This window comes from Onychostruthus taczanowskii, unplaced genomic scaffold (assembly GCF_017590055.1).
Source record: "Onychostruthus taczanowskii isolate IOZ18803 unplaced genomic scaffold, ASM1759005v1 scaffold82, whole genome shotgun sequence".
Taxonomy (NCBI): Eukaryota; Metazoa; Chordata; class Aves; order Passeriformes; family Passeridae; genus Onychostruthus; species Onychostruthus taczanowskii.
In genome coordinates, this window is record NW_024506112.1 from 5,179,508 (window position 1) to 5,195,298 (window position 15,791).

Below are 15,791 nucleotides of genomic sequence, written 5' to 3' on the forward strand. Positions count from 1 at the left end.
ATAATTATACTAATTAAGAGAGAGAAAAGATAATAGATACAGAAGTTCTTTTCCCTAATCAGCTCTAGGTCAAAGCTTTACCTACAGCTAACAAGGAAATAATCTATTAATAAGCCCGCATCAGGAACCAGCACAGTCAAAGCAATGCAAACACAGAAAGTCATAATTTGCAGCAAATGGGTTAGAGCTACATTTTTTAAAAATTGCAGTCTTGGGCTTATATAACTAAAGGCATTATTATCTTTAAACCGCAACTGCCTTGGTGCTTGGTCTTAGCCTAGAAAGAAGGGATCCACCTAAAGCAATGAATACAATATACTGACATTTCAGAACTAGGGCTACCAGAACAAATGCTGAAAGTCCAAATGAACCTCTGGAAATACCAATGCCTTATACCAGGTATTTGGAAGACAGTTTTTTCTTATTTCTCCTGCTAAGCATGTTGCTTATTCAAGAGAAAGACGCCCTCTATTCTTGAATGATGCTAATGCATATATCACAGGACTCGGGGTGTTGATCATCCCAAGCAGCTTAGAGCTTTCTAGAGAAAGTGGACTGTTTTTTTCTTGTACAACTATTTTTTTGTGTACTCTGTATACAGTACGTTGTGTACTGTATATGTATGTATATATTGTGTACTCTCTATACAGTCTTTCTTAATAGAAGACTAAGAAATTGATTGACAAAAATATCAGTGCAGACTTTGGATATGCTACAGCTGGGGTTTTTTTTTGGTTTTTTTTTTTTTTTTTGCAACAGCTGGTAGATGTCCCCACCAGCAGCTGAAGGGCAATGGGATGCAAGGAACTGATTGTCAATGCTGTGCTTGTAAGAGCATGGTGATGCACACTATCCTGGCTATGTCTCATAGCTGTTGCTGTGACTGATAATCTTTTCAGGGTAGCTGGCTGGAAGCAAGCCTGCTTTTTTGTTGTTTTTTCTTTCAGGGAAGAAACAATTGCAAAGATGCAAATCACAACTGACAGGTGCTTTGCCGGCAGCCTGCAGTGAAGGTGGGACATGGGGTCTGGGCTTTACGGTAGCTCCTCTAATTCTATTTCAACTGTCATAATTGTGTAGTTATTGGGGGAGTTAATGTATATTTTATATGCAGCCTGCTGGGAAAGAAAGCAGTGCCAAACACTACCTTTCCTCTGTACAAGCACATACTTCCAGAGTATTGTGGTGTTAATGTCCCCTAAGAAACAAGCTGTTAATCTTTTTGTGAACCTAGGTTTTTGGCAGAGCAGGGCTGCAAAAAAGGACATAAAACTATTGCAGTCTCCAGATTTTGCAGCAGAAGCAAGAGTTGTGATTTCAGCAAGTAAGTTCCGCATGCAATGTGCAGGAAAGAGTGCAGTCCATGTAAACTGCTCCCTGCAGCGCGAGCTGGTTCAACCAGCAGCGGGGAGCACCAAGGAGGGGAAGCTCCTTAAATCCCCCTCTTCAGGGGCTCAGGCTGTTCATGCAGGGCAACAGGAGGCCCTGCTTTTCATCTGCAGTTCAGCACGCTGAGCTCTGCCCTGCCTACCCCTTTGCTCTCATGAGGAAGGGCAACATCTCTGCTACACAGCATGAGCAGAGGAAGCAGCAGTTTCCTTGCCCTTCCTCAGCGGTTACAGCACTCATTCAGGATGTGGGAATAAAACATAGTTCCGCGTCTACACGCTGGAACTCAGATCCATCTGTTCAGTTTTGCAAGGGCTGAATTTCCTCAGAAATTGGAGAACTAAACACTCTGAACCACTGTGTAAAATGACCTGTCTGGAAGCTACTTGGATGGAGCACTGCAGGGACGGCAGTCTGTGTATGGCTCAGGTAACACAGATGTGCCACGGCACTTAGCCACAAAGAAAAAAGCAGAAGTGTTTCAGACAATGGCAACAGCAGGACTGTCCAAGTCCAAGGATTTATGTATGTAAACCAAGGATCTTATAGTTTCCAAATTTAGATGGCCACTAGCAGGCTGCAATAGGAGCTGTACTAGGTCTTCCTGCAGACCAGGGCTTACGACTTCCATGCTCCAGATCAGCAGCAGGATGGACAGCATCTCATGTCCATGATAATCAGGCCCACCAAAACAGAGCCCAAGCACCCAGACATAAACAAATCATAGGACTATCTGTTCATTCAGAAAGTAAAATATACAATATCCAAGGCCATTCTTGCTTCCCTGTTACTTATTAAAATTTCCCAAAAAGAAACAATGCTAAAACTGTGTACCTGCTAATAATTTGCCAATAATTTTCCATGTTTTCTGGCCGACCAGAAATCCAGGATTGCAGCCTGAGAAACACTTGAACAATGATGGTTCTTCAAATACTACCATCCTTTTCTAAAAAGATTTAATTTCTGAAGATAATGGGGAATACCTATCCAAAGCCAGGCAAGGCAGGATCTCATCTTGTGTTAAGAAAAGTCTGACTACCTCATGTCAAAGACAGAGGTCATAGCTGCTTTTTTCATGATTACAGTTCCCAGTTCAGAGACAAATAAGGAAAGCACTCACTGTAATGGAATTGTTAGGTTCAGCTGGGAGAATGGGAGAACTAGCTTACACTCCAAACAGGATAAACCAGCTCCTACCGGTTTACATAAAACACCCTAAATAACAATGCCAACACCATGTGTCAAATCACTGAATCAACAGAGCATAAGATCAAATTGCTGTTGGATAATCAACAGGGCCTCTGAGCCAGAGTGTGCTTATCTTCAAAGGACTGCTCTTCACCTGCTGATTCTTTAAGGTGTCTCATGCTCTTACACCCTAATTTTCTTTATAAAATCTTTGAATGCCAAAGAGATGGTAAAGGGAAAGTACAAGCATATTATGGAGAACATCTGATCTTCTCTGTTCAAATGCACCTTTCGTGGCTACCACAGGACTCTCAACATACTTAGGATGGTCCTAAGCACTGCACTCCTCCCAGTCCCCTCCTCACAACCCTGCAGTTCTAATATTATCTTCTAGACTCTCATCCAGCTGAAGTGACCTTGGCTGGTGTGCAGAAATTACTTTATATTGCTACCTACTGAATTTAAACATCTCTGCAGTGCACTGTGTTTCTGGTCTGTCTGGCTCAGGCAGCTCTGCCTCAGTACATTCCTGTGCTTTTATTTCTGTACTGCAGCAACCATTCAATCACTGTACCGTTCTTAAATATGATTCTAGAAATGACACAGCAGAAGTCCATTTTTATTTGTACCAGCAATTACTGATCACTGCCTGCTTCTCAGCTTTTAGGGTGGTTTGCTTGTTCTTGAGTTTTTGGTGCTTTTTAGGGATAGGATTCTGTTTTGATTTGAAATCAGGAGAAAGAGAAGGGAAAGTAATTGTTAACCTTAAAAATCTGTGTACACGAAAGCTTTGTGTTCTTTTTCAAGTAATGCAAGTTATTTCCTGCCTTTTTATTTGTGATTGCAATTATTCTTATGTTGATAATGTAGGAGTCAGAAGCCAATCTGCTTGCTTTTAACTATGTTGACCATGCAAAGTAGATTTTAACCTAAACAATAAGCAGATTGAAGCCAGAAATAAATGTTGGTCTCCAAGTAAAGGAAGCCTACAGGATATTCCTAAAGTAATATTTTTCAGGATTGGTTCCACAGATATTTTTAAAGTAAAATAAATTGGCAACAGTTCCCTTATTGACAATAACATCAGAAACTACAGTAATTCTAATAATGATTTCCATTTCTTATAATTTATAGAGACCACTAGTTTTTTGGGCTTTCTGTCTTCTGGGTTTTTTTTCCTAAGTGATTACGCAGCATAGATGCAGTTAAACAGAGGATCCAAAATGCATCTGCCCACCTTTGTCAGTGCTACATTTCCCCTGACTTATTTAGTAAAAAACAAATTACACTCCAGATTTATGGTGTCTAAAAAAAAGCCATTAGTGAGAATTTGATTTGCATAATTGAAGTATCACCATGGAAAGTAAATGTTATTTATTATCACAAAAAAGCAACAAAATTGAAGTGGTGTTATTAGGTGTTCACTTGCATTGCAATGGGGAGAAAGGTCAAAAGCATTTAGCATTTTTTAAAAAGCAAAAATATCTTCAAAGTCACTCACTTCCAAACACCTAATTCATTCCTAACAATTCACTATAGCTCCCATAATTTATGAATCCCAAGGATGCACTTAAACATCTGCAATTTCATTATTTCATATTTTATACCATTAGCTTAAAATTTTGACGAGTCATTGTGCAGGTAACAAGTTGAGAAGTTGAATATTACGACTGCAGGAGAAGCAATGAACACGGCTGTTCAGCATGATAAAGAAAGGATTATTTCCTGTGACAGGTCATAGCAGAGGATTTTCTTGCTGTTGTTTAATACCTGCAACAGCTGAAAAAACAGCTGCTTGGTTTGAACATTTCAAAATTCCCCCATGAGAAAATAACCTTTGTTTTTAACGTCTTTTGTGTTTTGAGGAGGCTTGTTTGGTGTGTGTTTTTCAAAAAAATGCAGAGCTCACAAGCAACTCGTTTGAGATCTTTCAAATTGATAAAATCCCACTCCTCTTTTACCAAAGCATAGCAGTTTTCACAAAAAACAGCAGAGTAGACATATCATAACAGCCTAATGAAATAAACAAGGCTGTTTTATAGATACATTCAGCAAAAGGTACTGAAAATTTGGAGCATTTGCAGAATGGCAGTGAAATACTATGCAGCCAGTAGTGAAGAGTCTCTCACTCTTGCCCTTCCACAGAAGTGGCCACAGCCACTGGTAGAGCAACATCCCCTGAGGATATCCTTTGCCTCACAGGACTTGCCTTTAGCCAGAGTCTAACCCCTTATTCCAGTTTTCTCTCCCCTTGTAATTACAGGAAGTGAAGCTGATGTCTCAACTACTCCGTGCCTTTCAAATTCACACACTTTCTCCAGGAGTTGCTCCATCACAACCCATAGGTGCCTCTCACATCCTTTTCTGATGTGTTCCATGAAGCCAAAGAATTACAGGAACAGAACTAAATTAGCCACTACCCTGTCTACTTCTACCTCCTCTACCCAATTTCTGCATTTAGTGCTGGACTAAGTTTAGAGAAACTCTGTCTGATTCAGCAGTTCTGCTAATGATCACACAAGGAACACCACTAGTGGCTTGCCGCGCCTAAATGGTAACAACTCCCTTTAGAAGCAGCATTCCCTTGTGGCACTGGCGTTTCAAACAGGCTGAGAGCAGTAATTCACCGGCTTCCCTTCATCTAGGTCAGGTTTCCCAACCCGTGGTTTCCACACCAGGCATGATGTGCAAAGCCAGTTCGAGAGATATGCACTAAAAGCAGACCCGCCCACAGCTGTTTCTGTGGAGGAAATAGGAGCAGTAAATACTGCCCATGCAGCTCAATACTTCTTCCTCTTGTGCCTGCCAGTAGTTCCAGACCTGCCACCATGCCTCTTCGTGTGAAAAAAGTTAATGCTGAAGGTGGAAGTCAACAATTGATTCATTTGGACAAGACTTCTTTTGCTGTCCTCTAGGCCTGGGTTTTCACAGAAGCAGGCTTTGTGCACAAGGGTATTTATTTCACTGTCTTCACTACCCAGCAGGAAGTGTAGCACCAGAGATTCTCCCGTGCCACATGACAGTGGGTCCCAGCAGTCCCTCTGCTTTCCCCTTCCCTGACTTCTCCTTCTGAAGTAACCAACAAATTACTTAGTGAGGATGTGAATAATGTGCCCATGCAACCATGCAGCTGTGCTCAGTCATCTGACTGCCGTGTGGCATTAACTTGGACGCCAATCTGGATGAAGCTGTCATTTGCTTTCCCTCAGCTCACCCTTCTTTCCGTACCTCATGAAAGCCTCCTGTAGGTTCAAATGGCTTTTTTCTGCTCAGGGTATTGCAGCATTTGCCACAAACTCATTTCAACATCAAGAAAGCAAACTTCATAACCAAGTCCTGCAGGGGGGTGGCAGAAAGAAAAAGCAACGGCAGTAACTTCCATCTCCACGCACACCTCCACAGGCAGCAGCACGCTGCCAGAAAAGCACTCCTCTGAGCCGACACCCTGCACCACTTCCCCTTTCCTGCCGCCGTCCCGGCGCAGGCAGCGAGAGGGAGAAGCTCTGTGGTTGCTGCCTTGGCCCCTTCTGGCAGGGCAGCAGGAGCAGGCAGGGAGCGGAGCGGCTGCCCGGGAGCAGTCAGAGCTACCCCTGCTGCTGGCGGGCAGAAGTGCGGGCCCCGCGCCCGGAGCACGGGGGAAGCGGCCGCCGATCCCCACTGCTCAAGGCAGCGCTCCCTGTGCGTAGGTGTTTAACCCAGAGTCACCCAAAGGTCACTAAATGACTCCGTCTGCAAGAAAACTTGAAAGTCCTGATGCGGTAAATCTGCCACTTGCTGAAACCACTAAATCATGTATAGAAATCAACATCTGTAGTAAGTCTTCAGTTTCACAAAGCGTGACCATGCTTCAAATTTGGGATCTGGAATGCAAGAGATAATTTTCCAAGTACTTCAGGAGGGAAAATTAGACCAAACTTGAGCCCATTATTTGTTTTTGATAATTTTAAATTTGAGTTAATATTTACGTAGCTCCCTCCCCCAAGCATATTTCTTTTCATTTGCCTGCACCACTGAACTGTGCTTTCGAACCACCTTCCATAAGTGATCACCTTAATGAAATAAACCATTGTCTGCTCTAACTCAATACAAGGAATTGGACCAGGGTGTTGGATACAGGGCAGTAAAAAAAGCCATTAACAAAAATTTGAAAAAACACGGTGAATGCATGGATCAAAGGTTTCTGCAAACATGGAAGTACTGCTTCTGTTCCACCTGACATTTCCAACTGCCATTTTTCTTCCTGGGTCAGTACTTGCATCCTACAGGATCTTTTCTTAAGACACTTGTAACAAGGAAAATAACACAAAATAGATTGACAGCTTGACGACTTTTAAGAAGTGAATGAATCAACTGTTCCCCCCTAAGATCATGCTTCTTTCAGAAGTGGTCGGGGCCTAAAATAACTGGGGAAGTTGAGGCTACCACCTCTCTAACCCCTCACCACAGTCTGACCATGTTCTCAGAATGAGAAACAAGCTGCTGTGGTCAGCGTGTGTCACAGGGTTTTGCAAACGATACAGAAAAGATGATGGGCTCTGAGACACAAAGCCAGGCAAAAGATCCCTCTTTCATTCACTCCTGCTCACAAGTATAAAATCAGAACTGTAATGCACAAGGTGGGAAAAAAGATCCCTCACAAAACTCTGCTTCTTTCAACTTCACAATCTCTTGTTTTCATATATATCACCTTCTTTCACCTTCAGCACCCAGACAACTCCAGTTCCAACACTTCTACAAATTTATGTTCTCCAAAAAGGAGCATACAAGCCCTCAGCTTGCCTGCAAGCTCAGTATCCCCAGTCTCAGAAGCATCAGCTCAGCAAGGAGAAAACTCTCTAGAGCTCTTCTGCTGCCTAATCCACATGCAGATCAATTTTTCCTCTGTGTAAATTCCTCAGCTTTTCATTCTCCACTGTACAGCTCTTCTGCTGCCTTCTTGTCTCAAAAACAGTCAGAATGCCTCTGAAGGCAGACATATTTCACATGGGATGCCAAAAGTCCAACTTCTGCAGAAATCACTAATGGCTGGCTCATACTATGATGCTAAGTCCTTGTCAGCCCTCTCCATGAACATGTGAAATGGGCTGAACTAGAATTAACAACTTTGGAAGGGGAAAAGGGAGGGAGAAAAAAAAGAAAGAAAAAAAATGGTCTAGTGTTTGCCAACAAACAAACCATAAAAGATCCGTTGAACTTCTCCTTTCTGCCTTCCTCAGATGGTTCTCTTTTTAGATGGAAAGGGGAACTGTATAAAGAAAGACTTTTCTGATCCTCTTTCCAAACTGGCTTAATGATCATCCAGGCTGTTGTTAGGAGTTGGGTTTTGGTGATTTTTTAAAGGCTGAATGCCTATTCAAATTCTGCACTTCATGGTCATGTCATCCTACCCCAGTAAATAATACCCTATTCCTTACTGTTTAAAACAAGGTACAGAGATTTTATTCCTGCACTGCAGTTCCACTTCTGACGTGATCTGTGAACAGACCATTTCCTCTGGCTGTAAGAGAGATGTCCATCACTAACTGTTCACGCCATGCTTTGCTCAGTTACCACTTCCTCAAATCTGCTGACTTCTTTAGTCTGGTTATCCCTCTGACAGACATTTCTATCAAAACGCCCTTGCTTCAGTTAAACAATCAAAGCTATAAAACTTTGAAAGCCTGATCTGAGAGGTGGAAAGCTCATGAAGCATTTGCCACAGTTAAGGTATTGTGCATCCACAGCCTTTTGGGGACAGTCTATTCAACTGCATCAAACTTACCCACAAAATCTCTCTTCCTGAACTACTGCTTAATTTAAGATAGCTAAATTGTGCATCATCAAAAGAAAGACATGTAACATTTTGTAGTCCCCTAACAAGAGAGAGGGAGGATGGAATAAAATTCTGGATATACTCACCTTCCTATCCCTCCCCCTCAGGAGCTTCAGGTTCAAGCAGAATACCTCTTGGCATTCCCCTCTACACTGCTGCACAAGGGACTAAAGTAGTGATTAGAGCACCCTTCTAACAAGGACAGATCTGCCTCAGCCCATTTGAAAAATCAGAGAGGGAAAAAAAGCAAGATATACTCAATTGATTATCACAGCTGTTTTTTGCTAGTAATACAGTAATTCAGTTAATAAAGTTGCAACTGAGTTTAACTTGGCTCCATGTCCTTTAATGTAAATAATCTGCTGCTGGCATTAAACATACTAACATTTGAGCATATGGTTGAAACACCACACTTCTACTGAAACAAACAACATCAGCTGGAATAAAAAGCCAAATACACAGACTCCTACACCAGAACATCTTATTAATGGAAAACTGCTAACAAATATACTTATTGGGACACTATGAATAGTTCAGCTTGGATGACTGCATTCTTATCATACAAATATTCTCAGCCACGCTGTCAAAGGAATTGCTTCTAGTTTATACTTTCATTAACATACAGGATTGGAAGTAAGAAGAAAGGACTACAGTAGGTCTGCATTATGTGCAGAAGTTTCTTCATGTATTAAAAGATTTTAACTTCCCACCCCTGCCACCATCTCTGTCAGTGCCGTAGAAGTATTTTACAGTAACACAGGCTAGGTATGTCAGTAATCTCCAAGCCAGGTCAAAGGGTTTGCAAAAGCAATTTAGATGTTGCTAGCTTAACCCCTGGAAGGCAGTGACTCTTCACTCACAAACTCTTCAGTCAAGTTGCATGTTAGGGAAATCTATAAAGGCTGGTGTCATTCCTGAGAGCTCCAGGATTCAGCTGACAAAAGGACACAACAGATAGGGCTTAGTTCCAGGGAAAAACTTCCTCAAGGTAAGCCACACTTTTACCTCCTTTGTGAACACAAGGCTTCCTTTTCTGGACCTCTGCAACATGTGGTACATAGGTCAGCAAGACATTAATATACAACACCATGCAGTCAAAGTCCCAATAGCCTACATTTTTACTATTTAGGGTATGCTAAATTTATCCTGCTTACATGGCTGGTTTGTGTTACAAGCAGCCAGTCTCCTCCACATAACTGTCAAACAATAGCACCATGACATTGCAGTATGGAAGGTGAGGGGTCAGGGTCTGTATAGAGCTCACCTCTTTCACATACCAGCCACTGCCCGAGTAACCAACTGGTGTTCACCTGCTCCTCAAGTTCTCTCCATGGCACAACAGGAAAAACATTTAATTCTTCTACTATATCTTACCTTTTTCTTATGCTTATGAGTGTTAGCTCTTTAAGGTGGTATGTATATTTCGATGCATCTAATACAGTGCTCTCTGATCATGATTATTAGTTCTAATAGATGCAGAAAATGGCTACTGCTGCAAAATTAGGTTTTTCCATTATTCATACTCTGGAAAGTAGCATCTTTAAAATTAGAAAAAACCAGTTTTCTAGATGTTATACAGAATAAAAATTTTATTTTTAAGAATACTCTGTATCATTTGATGGGTCAGAGTACTTCAGTGCAACATGGTTTTGAAATGAGTAATTTAAAAATAGACATTTTTAAATAGAAAAATGTGTAACTTAAAAATTCAGAAAGCAAAACTCAAAGAGAACTGGGAATGAGTCAACGACATCTATTCTCTATGCAACTAATCATCATAAAGAAACCATTTCTGCTAAACTTATTTCAATAAACTTATATTTAGAAACTTATTAGGCTTTTAAGTTAAAAGGAAAAAATCCTAAAGTTTTAGGAGCTGCCGTGCATATGTTCATTAACTGCTACAGTTTGCTTGGTCCCTTCTTGGAAAAGAACGTATCTCCCATCCCACCCCTCATCCCTATTTCTCCCCCAGCTTTGAAGAGTTGTCTTTTACACAAGTTCACCAGATCACATACTCAATGCAGAATATCACGTGCTGTGCAACTTGCATACATAACACTTTCGGGCAGACCATAAGGATATTGGTATGATTCAGGTTAGCTACACTATGTATGCAACAAAGAGCCTGTACGTCACAGAAATATCATTATGATATTTTCAAGAACTTTGTCACTTCTTCCAAGAAGTGTGAATTGAAGAGAAACATCTAAGACTAATTTGCATTTCAGTTGGAGGTATCTTGAACCATTCCAGCTCAAGATAAAGTGCTAAGTGAATCCAAGAGCAGACTTCACAAAGCAGATTAGTAATCAGGGAAGAACACCTTTACAGGCCTTGCAAATAAGGGACAAAGAGGTTGCAGTGACACTTAAGTCCCCAAAAACACATCTCCAATCTCTTCTTGTACTGGGACAGGAGATGCCATTTCCTTTCCCACATTTGAGTCCCCTTGGTCTCTCCTCTTGTTCTCCCAGTTGCATGACTAGCTACAACTTTCTTTTCATATGCATTTCACAATAGTGCTTATCCTGACTATTTTCTCTTGCAGGACTTCCCTTCTACGTACACACAGCATTAGAAACTTTCTTTGACAGGATCCCAAAACTCCTGAACACTGAAAAGCTTTGTGCTGCCGACCTACAAGGCCAGAGAGAAATCTGTTAGTAATCAGACTTCTTTGATCTTTAAGGTTTTTAAGCCACTAATGTCCACAACATTACTGTAACATAAACAGATACTATCCCTATTTATAGACACAAAAAGCGAGGGAGAGGTTTGTGTGGTTTGTCAGTCAGAAAGCTCTTGATTCCCAAATCATAACATACAAGGAATCTAGTTAAAGCAAGGCAGCATGAAGCAAAAAGTGAATTTCAGTGAACAGCTATCACAGGAATTTTGTCCTCACCTGACTGTACCTTCCCTCTCATCCCAGCTCTCCAAGGGAAGTAAGTTTCCACTCAGTTAGATGTGATTTTTACTACACCATAAATTTTTAAGTAGCAGGATATTTTTACTTTGACTCTTAAACCAGCTTTGTTCCCAGGTCTCCTATGATTTAAAGTTAAAATGCTCAAAACTCCCAGGTGGTCACGAGTTATACTTCGAATTTGGCATTTCTGCACTCCAAAAAAAAACCCATGAATAGGCCCATGAGGGGACTTAAAGGCCTGCTTAAAAATTGAGTCTAGTCTCCTTAAGAACTCTCAAGGACAAGATGCTAATTTACACCTTGAACTTTCATCACCACTGATGCTCTTTTCACTCTTAAAATACTTATGCCATCAGACAACCCTTGGGCAGATCAGTCTGACTAGCAAAGCTTGCATCTTCAGCCAAATCCTGCAGAAAGCCTGTCAGTATAGCCCACTCCTCACTGTAAACAAAGCTGAATGAATCCTATGTTTTCCAAGACACTGGAAGGAATTCCCCACTCAATGCTGGGGCAAGTCTCTATTAATAAATTCAGACCACTCATAAAATAAACTTTTTACCCATTTTACAGGTAGAATAGAGGTGACTTGGCCTGCCCAAGCCCACAAGGTATGCCCAAGCCCACGACGGAGAAGCAGAATTTAAAGTTAATTCTTTGTAGCCCAGTATAAAGCTTTTGTCTATGGGTAGATGTTTACTCTTCAGCAAATTAAAAATGTGAAATACAAAATGCTTAAGAGAATCCCCAAACTTAGATGTAGATGGCACAACAGCAGCAGGCAGATTACATAGCAGGCCAACCAGTTGCATAACATTCCAATATCCCTATCCTCAAACACACACTAATAACTGAACACAAGACTAATAATAGCTATGAAGTGCAACCATTTCAGTGACTACACTTACTCTCTTCATCCCAAAAGAGAAGCCTACAAGATAATCCAGTGATTTTTTAGAACTGGACACTGCACAGAAAATGAGATTTTTCAGGTCTGAAAAAACCCCCTTAGTTTCCAGGCAAGTATTAGCACATACACAGAAGCAAACAACTAGGTGTGCAACTGAACACACAAATTTGCATATGTGCTCTAACACATCAGTAATGCAAGTATTTTTCTTCCAAAGATAATGAACAAAAATGTTAGTGATAAACTTGTCGACATCCGTAAAGAATCTACAAAAACTTTATGAGGATGTTCTTAGGGAAAAAAAGTGCTGTGGCACATAAGAAATATTCTTCATGCATAGAATAGTGAAATTATTTCTGGCTCCTGCATTTTCCCTTACAAAAAGAAACTCTTTTTTGACCCTTACAAGTAGAGCAAATCACCAACAAAAATCTTACATACTGACTTAACATTCTGAATCACTGACAAGACTGACTCAGTTGTAACTTAGCAGATCTAGAACGAAAATTTAAAAAAACCATGCAGCACTACTTGAATTTTGCCCAGAGCAATTTAAAACTTCTGCTACAAGAAGCAGCAAGGAATTAATTAGCCAAAGCTGACAAATAATTATGAAGTGATAATCTGCTGCAGTGAGCATGGCTTTTTTTGGTTTACTCTCTAGACCTCATCTGTAGCTTTAGGAAGAGAACGCAGCAGTAAGAGTGAGCTGTGAGAAATCAAAGACTCTGTGTGGGTGTATCAGCCAGTCAACACTGCTGAGCACCCAGGTCATATCTGCATAACCTAAGAGACTCCCAGGAAATCAACAGTATATACAGTTGCTGCTTTCCATTATCTTCCTCCACTCAGGTGGTTAAAGATTAAAGCACTGTTTCTGTGCACTTAGGGGATGCAATTACAACTTTTGTGTGGTAGGTAAACCTTCTTCCTTGGCAAGTGCATCCTATTGACCTCTCCAGTTAAATGAAATCAGCACTGTTATGTATTGCCTTTATTTTTTAGGCATGTTTTAAAGCATTTCAGTCACCCCTATTAGAATTCTAATAATTTGTTTTATCTGCCTGAACCTCTTAGATTCTTCCTGTTCTCTTCAAAAAGCTGAACTTTTTTCCTATTAGTTCTCTAAATCCCAGAACTCTGGTCCATAGGGAGTGGAAACCAGGTTGTCAAACCTGACAGGAAATCACCTTACATTTTACAGCAAGGGCACCCTACTGATGTAACACTGGGTCTGCCTTTTCACCAGAAAAACTGAACTACAAGCAAAAGCAAAGGGAAGCATGAAATACTTCAATCAGTTTAATACTGCTTTATGCTGTAGCTCACAAGTATTAAATAAATAAAAGTTATGGCAAGGTATAACATCTATGAACAGTTCTCCCAAACATACCTCAGAATGACTTCCTATTCTTCCAGAGGTTTTCAGAGTATATCCATTATTACTAACAGCATGAAAATAACATCCTGACAGGGACAATACCATCCTATTTTCACAATCCTTTTCTTTTCACACTTTAAAGAATAATGAACATTATTTCCATGTAAGTAAAACTCAAACCCCACTTTGACTGGGGAGATTGATGTGTGAACTCCATGCCAGTGAAAGGTACTATTTTGAGCAGCAGTTAATGATTTACAGGTAAATCAGTAAAAAGAGTAAAAAGAACCTTCACTGTTACAACAGCAAGGGGAGAAAAAAAGTAACCTCTCCTTTCTCTGCAAAGAGGAAATCAGGACAAAAATTTGTATGTACGTGTGAGTATTATATATTCAACGCAGAAAAAAATACAGTTAACATGAATTTATTTCCGGGAGAAAAAAGTGATGTTTCTCTTTGTGTCCTCATTTCCAGGAGATATTAATATCAGATATAACAAAGTTCCTTTCATAAAACTATTGAAAAGTGGACCCTGCTACACTTACCTTCCTGCTAAAATGAAACCAATTTTAAATAGAACAATACACGCAAATAAATACAAACAGAAGACCTAGCCTGTGAAAAAAGCGAATCTAAACAAAAAAAATGCTTATTTCAGACTTTTCTTCCTAGGATCTGAAAAATATATTCTAGTTTCACTGTCCCATCTCTCTACAGCTCCTTCATTACACTTAATTTCTGAACATTTTCAGTGGCATCCAGCGCATTCTCTCAGCAAGGCTACATGTAACAGCATATCTTTATATCCCACCTGGGAAAAATCTTGAAAAAACAAACATGAACACTTTCCTTCCAACTACTTTCACCATGACAGTCTTCTGTTTATCTATTCAATATGAAAGAAATACTTAAACATTTTCAAATTTATGGTAGTAGTAGGCATCTCTGATCACTCCAGTTTTCCCAAGTACTATTTGTTATTTCCCTGCACAAGGCCTTATCTGATTTAGAAATTTGTTTTTGCTTCTGAGATTCATAACCACATTCCATAAATATACTTAGAAATTAAAGAATACTGCTAAATTTTACATGAAGTAAAAATGAAGTAACTTATGGCCTATCTTGACAGCTTAGCACAGGTGCATTTGTAATCAATATTTGGTTTTCACATGGGTACAACTTTTCACTCTTTGTCTAAAATAAAAGGTATGAAAAAGGACAGCATTGATTATGTAGAGAGAAAATAATTTGATTTACACAGTGCCCTTCATTTTCAGCTGTCCTTAAGCACTTCACAGAACAGCAAGCCTCCTACGTGTACCAGCATATGGGAAAATACAGCAGCTGTTCTGTGAGCTGCAAGAGCTCCCCTCTAACCAGAGGAATCTCATCCTGAGAGGCTGCATGCAAACACAGGGCACTCAAGAAACATTTACTCTGTTTAAGAAAGCCTGGGGGTATAATTCTGCATGTACTCAGAATTCTTAAGTGTAAAATAAAGCATGGGAAATCAGCTCTGTAACTGTATGTTGGATGCAATGTCTCTTGACTACAAAGAATTAAAGTAGCCCCTATTATCTGAGGTTTATGTTGCATTTCTTCTATCACACTTAAACCCTGAATATAAAACAGTGCCAAACTCTATGTGGATGGGAGAACTTAATCTCCTCTAAAGTGCTGAGGCCCAGACAGAGATCTCCAAAGTGACTGGTGCTTGTATACTGAACAATACACTAGGAGTCTAAAGAAGGGATAGTTTATCCTAAAATCAGAGACATTCCCAAAGGTGAAACCTTTATTACTAAAAACTTACTCTTTGTAAGGAAAAGTTAATACTCTCTGGCAAGCCATAGCCTAACTTTTGCAGTTCTTTGTCTTCCATTTCCACCCTATGTCAGCAGCACTAACCTTCTGTTTCCGTCACGGGACAAAACAGACAATGCTCACCTTTGGTCTCAGTAACAAGCTGGATAAAGCTGTCTGTCTATATTATCATTTCCTCTCTTTCTGCTTAATAGCTGCCTTTTTAGTCTTTAATGAACACTGTGGTACAGATAGGCCAGACATAATCCTGCAGTAGGAAAAAATGGCAGATATTTGTACCATGAAAGTACAAAGCTCAGTTCTGTACATTTTATTAATACTGTTTCACTGAACAAATAATTATCAAAAGCATACA